Genomic DNA, 7887 nt, shown 5'->3' with positions numbered 1-7887 from the left:
AATGGCTCTCTTTATCTCTTCTGATTAGTTTTAAAGTCTATTTTGTCAGATATTAGAATTGCTATGCCTGCTTTTTTGCTTGGTATAATTTTTTCAGTCCTTTCATCTTAAGGTAGTGTCTGTCCTTGAAAGTGAGATGAGTTTCTTGCAGACAACAAAAAGATGGGTTTTGTTTCTTAATCCATTCACAAAGTCTGTGTCTTTTGACTGGGGTGTTCAGTCCATTACTATTTAATGTTAGTAATAAAAGATGAGTATTGAGTCCTGTCATTTTTATTTCTGTTTACAATCTTGATATAGCTGTACTTTTCCACAGTTGTAACTTCATTGGATTTCTTTCCTCAATCTTTTGCATATAGTCGTTCCTTTCTTCAGCTCTTTGTAATACTTCAAGAACTCTCTGCAGGGCTGGTTTTGTGGACATGAATTCTTTCAGCCTATTTATGTCATAGAAGATTTTTCTTTCCCCTTCAACTATAATAGACATTTTGGCTGCATATAGTAATCTGGGTTGGCATCTGTGGTCATTTAACACTGGGAATACTTTGGTCCAGGCTCTTCTGGCTTTCATAGTTTGCATTGAAAAATAGTTTGCACTGAAAAGTCAGCTGTAATCCTAATGGGTTTTCCTTTATATGTGACTTGTTGTTTCTCTTTTGCAGCTTTCAGAATTGTGTCTTTGTTTTGTATGTTTAGTGTTTTTTTCTATGATGTGCTGTAGAGAGTTTCTTTTCTGGTCCTATCTGTTCTAGATGCTATATGCTTCTTGTATTTGTATGGGCATGTCTTTTTTTAATTTTGGGAAATTTCTTCTACAGTCCTGTAGAAGATCTGTTCCATATTATTATCTTGAGATTCTTCTCCTCTCCTTCCTATATGACTATGATTCATACATTTGGTCATTTCATGGTGTCACACAATTCCTGCATATTCCATTCTTGTGATTTTGTAAATTTTTCATAATCTTTGATTGAGTTGTTGAGTTCATCCCCTTTATCTTCCAGCCTTGATACTCTGTTCTCCATTTCGTTCATCTTATTGGTGAGTCTTTCTCCTGTCATTTCTAATTGGTTTACTGAGTGTTTCACTTCTGTCTTCATTTCAGAGTATTCCTCAATATTTTTAACTCATTTCTGAATTCATTCAGAAATTTATCCTTATCTTCCTTCAGTTCTTTCATTTTTTTGTGTGTGTTCTTTAAATTCACTGAATCCTTTTATCATGTTTATAATTGTTCTTTTGACTTCCATATCCTGTGTTGTCTCTAGGGGGCTCTCACTGTTCTCTAGGGTTTCTCATTGTACTTCTCTAGAGGACTATTGATATTTGGTGGGGCTATGTTATTTTGATTTTTCATGTTATTATTTTTTCTCTGTGATTTTGACATGTGAATTTCTTTTGTAGTTTCTGATTCTTGTGTGATACTCAGGCCTTCAAGTTTAGTTCTGCTTCTTTTTGTGAAATTTATGTGTCTTTGTGGTTTACTTTTGGGGCATGAAAGGCTGGTTCTTCTAAGCTTCTGGTTCTCTCTTTTGATTTTGTGTTTGAGTGGCTAGATTGCTTTTGTCTTCAGGAGTTCCCACAGAGGCCCAATTCAGATGAGGGTCAGATGTTTTTTGGCTTTCTCATAAGGTCTGAGTCCTTCCAGGAGCAATTTTGGCCTCAGGAATCTGGGGGTTAGACTGGCCTGGGAGCCTGGCCCAGGAAAAATTCTGGTCTACAGCAGCTGGTGGCCATACCACTCAGAAATACAAAGGCAGATGGGGCAAGAAGAGGCCCCAAGGACTCCTGGGGACTGCACTGAGGAGCAGTATTGGACTGGATGCAAAAGATCAGGAAGAGGAAAAGTCAGCCCCCCCCCAGTCCCAGAAAGAGGCTGGTGGGTGGTGCAGGCCCAGGGAAGCAGAGGGATTTGAGGGCTGGCCCACGCCCAGAAGCAGTGCTCCTGGACCCAGAGAAGGCACTAAGTTTTTCTGGATGAAAAGGATCAGGAAGCAGAATTGGTTCCCCAGGGGTCTACGGCTTCAAGTTGAGGAATGGGACAGCACCCAAACTAGGGCAGACCAGTGGGGGAGATCGGAAGTGATGAGGCTGTGGGAGTCAAGGCTTAGAGTGCACGATGGACCTACAATGGAAAGAAGCCTATGGGTAGGAGAGAGGCCTGAGGCAGCTGGTGCAGGGCCAGGGAAGCAGAGGGGTCTCCACCTGTAGAAGACTTTGGACCCTTATTTTTCACCCTGCACAAAACTCAAACCCAAATAAAACAATGACCTCCATATAAAACCTAAAACTCTGAAACTGCTAGAAGAAAACAAACTGTGCCCTACAAGATACTGGTGTAGGAAAGGTCTTTCTAAATCAGATATTTGTTGCTCAGGCATTGAGGTCAACAATCAATAAATGGAACCTCATTAAACTACAAAATTACTCTACAGGAAAAGAAACAGCAAGGAAGTGATGAGGAAACTGAGTGGGAGAAATGTTCACCTGCTACACATCCAACAGAATATTAATATTCAGAATATACAAGAACTTGAAAACAAAGAGGCAAGAGAATAAACAACCCAATAGAAAGAAGGGCTATGGATTGGACAGCGTTTTCTCAAGCAAAGAAATAAAAAATGGTTAAGAAACACCTTAAAAAGTGCTCAACACCCTCAGTAGAGAGTAGATTCCATTTTACACAAGCCAGACTGGTTAAGAACAAGAGAACAAAAGACAACAAATGTTGGCAAGGATGTGGAGCAAAGGGAATGTTTATTCACTGCTGATGGGAGCAAACATGCGTAACCTCTAGGGAAAACAATGTGAAGAAATTTAAAAATCTAAAACTGAATCTACCACATGATCCTGTTATACCACTCCTTGGCATATACCCAAAGGACTCATCCAACTCTACAGATACCTGTACATCTGTGTTTGTTGCTGCTCTTTTCACAATAGCTAAGAAATGGCAGCAAGCTAAATGTCCTTCAACTGACAAATGTATAATGAAAATGTGGTACATTTACACAATGGAGTTCTATTCAACAGTAAGAAAAGATGAAATTTGGAATTTGCAGGTAAATGGATGAAACTCAAATCATTTATTTTTAATGTATATTTTTATAAATTTTTGTGTACTTCAAATAAAACATCTCAATCATCTTTATACCCTCTTCCCCATCCATACTCATCTTTAGTCCTCCCCACTGGATAGCAAGTATTCTGTCATATATATTTGTTAAGGACTCTTGAGTCAAGTTTGTGTACCCAGATATCCATCAGTTCAAGTAATTCCACTGTAGTCTAGATATCCTATGCAGAGTCACTCCATTAAAGATCAGTTCTAACTTAGCTTAAATCCATGCAAACTCATCCAAACAAAAACCCACCATAAAAATGGGGAAATGAGCAATGGTCCCCAACTATAGCCAAAGAATAAATTATTATTGTTTGAGAGAGAAGATATCCAGGTAGCCCCACCTGGACCGGAATGCACTCTGTAGACCAGGCTGACCTGGATCTCATAGACATCTGCCTGACTCTGCCTCCCAAGTGCTGAGATTAGAGATCTGCATCACTATTTCTAGAGCTATTCTTAATATTTTAAATGGATCTTTCTTAATATATTTTTCTGAGGAAAATTTTGTGCATTGAAAATGGTAACTAGTGGTCTCTGACTTCCCTCTCAGGTCATTGGCCACCGGTCAAGGAGAACAAAGGGAGCAGAGGCAGCCAGTAGGAACAGGGTCAGGACAGCTATGAGTATGATGGAAAAAACCTTCCGGGAGTCAGTTTCAGTGAGACAGCTTGGTTATTGGGTGGGGGGTTTGGAGGAAAATATAGAGTGAAGACGGCAGCCAAAGCTTCACCTGATAGATGTTCATAGTATGCTTTATTTCAATGTGGCAGGAGGACCCTATCATGTAGAAAGGGAGGTGGGATTTTCTGGCTGTAGGGAATGCCTAATTATCATATAGGAAAAAACCTAGGGGCAGCTCTTGCAGGTAACAATGCCAAAGGTCATGTTCCAAATAAGGCCAGGCATCTGTGCTTGGAGAAACTTTCCAAATAAGGTAAGGTAGGGAGCCCCAGCTGAGAGAGTCCTCCCTTCAGCACCTAGCTCCATAGAGGTATCTGGACATGGTAGACTGTGACCTTAACAGCAGGGTCCCCCAACAGTAACTATATTAATAACTATTTTATAAACTCTCACTGACTACTTGGGAGTATGTATTTATTGATTCATTTGTTTGTATGTATTTACTGATTCATTTCTACCTAAAACATCTGAATAATTGTGTTTAGTACTTCCTATATTTGAACATTTCCCTATATTTGAAAGCATAAAATTGTCTAAAAGAAAATTATGCAAGCAATATTAGATATAGGAAAACATTAGAGTTTGAGTGAGACCAATCTGTTGGATATTACAGAGAAATGTAAGCCATGGGGCAGGATTTGGTGAACAGTATGTTCAATCTTTATGAATCTATTTTTAAGTTTCGCTGAAAGCCTGTCATTCTTCCAGGACTCTGGATTCTGCACACTACATTTAATCAACTGACCTCATCTTGCTTTCCTCTATTACAGGAATGATTATAGGATCATGACATTTTTGTCCAGTTTATTGATTCTAGGCAGTTCTAGATTAATATCAGTAAGACTGTACTCTCAGATCTGATAGATTCTTTGCAAAATATTTTAATGTCTTCTAAGCAAGAATGTAAGAGCTAGAAGACAGGAGAGTGAAATGCTATAGCCATAGTAAATATGATCTCACAGTAGCAGCAGTTGCCAGTACTAGACTTCCCCAAGACTGGGTTTGCCACCAGCCAATCATGGATCAGAGCAGGCCTCATGGGACCCTATACCTCACTGAACTATTGACTGCTGATGTATTCTGAGGGAAAGGCACTCATTGTCTTGTAGGTGAAACCACCAGCCTTGAATGTATAATTCCAATTATGTGGTCATGTAGACAGGCTGTCTTAAAAAAATCAATGGACTACAAAAGAAAGCAAAATATTCTTGATGTGATTCTCCAACTTCTAGCCAGAAAATAACAAAAGTTTCATCTGTAAACTCAAGTTTAATCTGGAACAAAGACTGACAGTTTTAAAGTGCTGCGTATAAATTTTTTTTTTTTTTTTTTTCATTTTGAGGCATGCGATGCAGATCTGGTGGTGGTGGTGCTGGTAGTGGTGGGTGTGTGTGTGTGTGTGTGTGTGTCTGTCTGTCTGTCTGTGTGTCTGTGTGTGTACATGCATAAGCATCCTCATGCACATAGTATATGACCATATCTGTTTGAATGTGTTTGATGATAATGCACTGATAACTAAACAGAAAGGCTAAAAATGAGGCAAATATTCGAAGAGCTTCTCCAGATGAAATTGTTTAGGGAGCAGCATGTTCGTGATGTACTGTGTGTTAGAGGAGTATAAGACAAGATAACCTGGTTTCTCTTCTTCAGAACAGTGTGGATGATGTTCTTCATTGAAAATTCAAAATGGGTAATACATAGATCATCAAATAAAGGCAATACAGGAATAACCAAAAGAAGTGAAGCAGTTCCTTTTAGAAATATAAGTGCAGTTTTGTCTTTGGTAAACATGTTTGAGAATTTTTTTTTATTCCTAAGCTATGAGCATGCACAACATTAATTAATTCAAGAAAACTCCTATTTAAACCCACTAAAAACCATGAAATTTCTCAGTTCAGCTTTTACAGTTATCAAAGTAAGCAGATTACACAAAAAGAGTTAACCCACTTTTTGTAACATAATGTAGTATCTAAACCAGGATAAAAATTAATGTGTTTGGTCTGCTTAAAAAGTACTATTTTTCCAATGAATGTGACCCCTTTTCAAATGAAAAAAATTTGACCATAAACATACATATACAATATAAATATGTATATATAATCATTGACATCAAATATGATCATCCAATTTAAGTGCATAACATCTGGCAAAGATATTTTGCCTTTAACTTTAAAATGAGATAACCTAAAAGAAAAATCTACTTAATCTCAGGAGTTACACTTTGTAAAATTTATGAGGAGGAAAACTTTTTGATTTAAGCAGCTCTTCAACATTGACTTTCATAAGCATTTTAACTTCTAACTGATTTTGCAATGTGTGGAAGGAGCCAGTAGTGGAAATATGCAAGAGAACATTTTGTAGTGGGTATTAAAAATAGAGAAACCAAAGTTTGAATTGAATTGTGCATACACGAATGCACAGGGATCTTACATGTTTTCCTTAGGGTTTTATATTTTCTTTACTGTTGTGCTACAAAGTTAGTAAATAGGAAAATGCAATTTCTGCTTTATTGCAAAAGTAAATCCTTGAGGTAACTTTCCTCAATCCTCTACTCCTACTGATACCTTTCCTTGGTTTTCTCACTTTAGGATTCCCAAAACAAGAGTCTGTGGCCACTTCTGGATTCACTGTATATTAACACTAACATTTAACTTTCTTTTCATTTATGCCAGCTTGCCTGTATATTACAATTCTTAATGCAATATATGAAAATGGTTTAATCATAATTTAACAATTGATTGTGTTTTTTAGCCAACCCCAGGGATATGGAGAAAATAAAATTAAGTTATAGCGTAAAAAATTACATAGTGAAAGAACTGAAAAAATGGATGAGAAAGAAATAGAAGAAGGAAAGAAGAAGAGAAGAGACTGGTTGCTGCTGAGTGAGGGAAAGTATGACTTATATATGACTGGATGGGCTGACTAGACTCCAGTGGATGCATTTACACTGAAGGACATTTGAGTACAAACACCTGAATGAACAGGACTTAGTACATATGCACAGTGCATAGGGTTGGGGGGGCGCAGAGGCGTGGCTTGGGGAGGAGGTCTGGATGTGAGTGGGAAATATTGTATAAAATTTCAAAAGCACACTCGAAAAGGAAAATAATATAAGGGGATAGGAATGAAAATTTAGAAATAAAGATAAGAAATGGAAAGGAAAGAAATCAGTAAAGCTTGGAAACAGAACACTGAAAACTTTGGTAACATTTGTAAGACCAGTCTATTACATAATTTTAACCTAGGAAGAAATATCAGTGACTCACAGGTCTGACCAGGGAGGAGAACGACAATGCTGAGAACAGAGTTTCACTAAAAGAATCAACCCTGAAAATCTGAGCAATTGCTCAGTCAACTGAACCTCATTACCACAGCTAGGAGCATGTGTAAGTTAGTCAAAAGGAATACTTTACATAAATATTATTAAAAAACCTAGTAAAGGGGGATAGCATCAAATTTGGTAAAATAATTCTGTCCTAAACTCTTTTATATTCATGAATTTTGTATTAATAGTTTGTCTTTTACATAAAACTAGCATATCTTTCACAAATAGCCCCAGTCTTCCCTATTGGAATAATAATTTTGAATGCAATTTGTTTCTTTCAGACCTAGGAATTAGTTTATTGAATTTTGTGATACTTAAGCATAGTTCAAATGTTAAAGAAAATCATACCACTAATAAATAGATAGATAGCTGTAAGTTGGTCTTATGGAAATATTTTGGGTTACACTCTTCTCAGTTAGGAGAAGGCTTACTCTTCAAAGAATAATGTTCCATTTATTTCAAATAAAACGGAGCATTTGAATGTCATAATCCATCAGTGTATGCAATAGTTACATGTTTGTGAAGGTAATAATGTGTTAGAAGCTTTCCTTGAAAGACACAAATATTACATCTAAACTACAACTAATAATGAAAAGAAAATTTCACTTCTGCACTCAGACTAAAAGGGCTTATTAGTACTATTATGATTCATTGAAGATGAACTGAGGTAGATCTTTTCCAAAAGAACCCCTAGAACAATTCCTAAATGATGTTAAGACTTTCATGTTCTATATCCCTACATAAATAAAACACACAC

This window comes from Nannospalax galili, unplaced genomic scaffold, assembly GCF_000622305.1.
Source record: "Nannospalax galili isolate Female #2095 unplaced genomic scaffold, S.galili_v1.0 scaffold303, whole genome shotgun sequence".
Taxonomy (NCBI): domain Eukaryota; kingdom Metazoa; phylum Chordata; class Mammalia; order Rodentia; family Spalacidae; genus Nannospalax; species Nannospalax galili.
Note: the sequence above shows the minus strand (reverse complement) of the source record.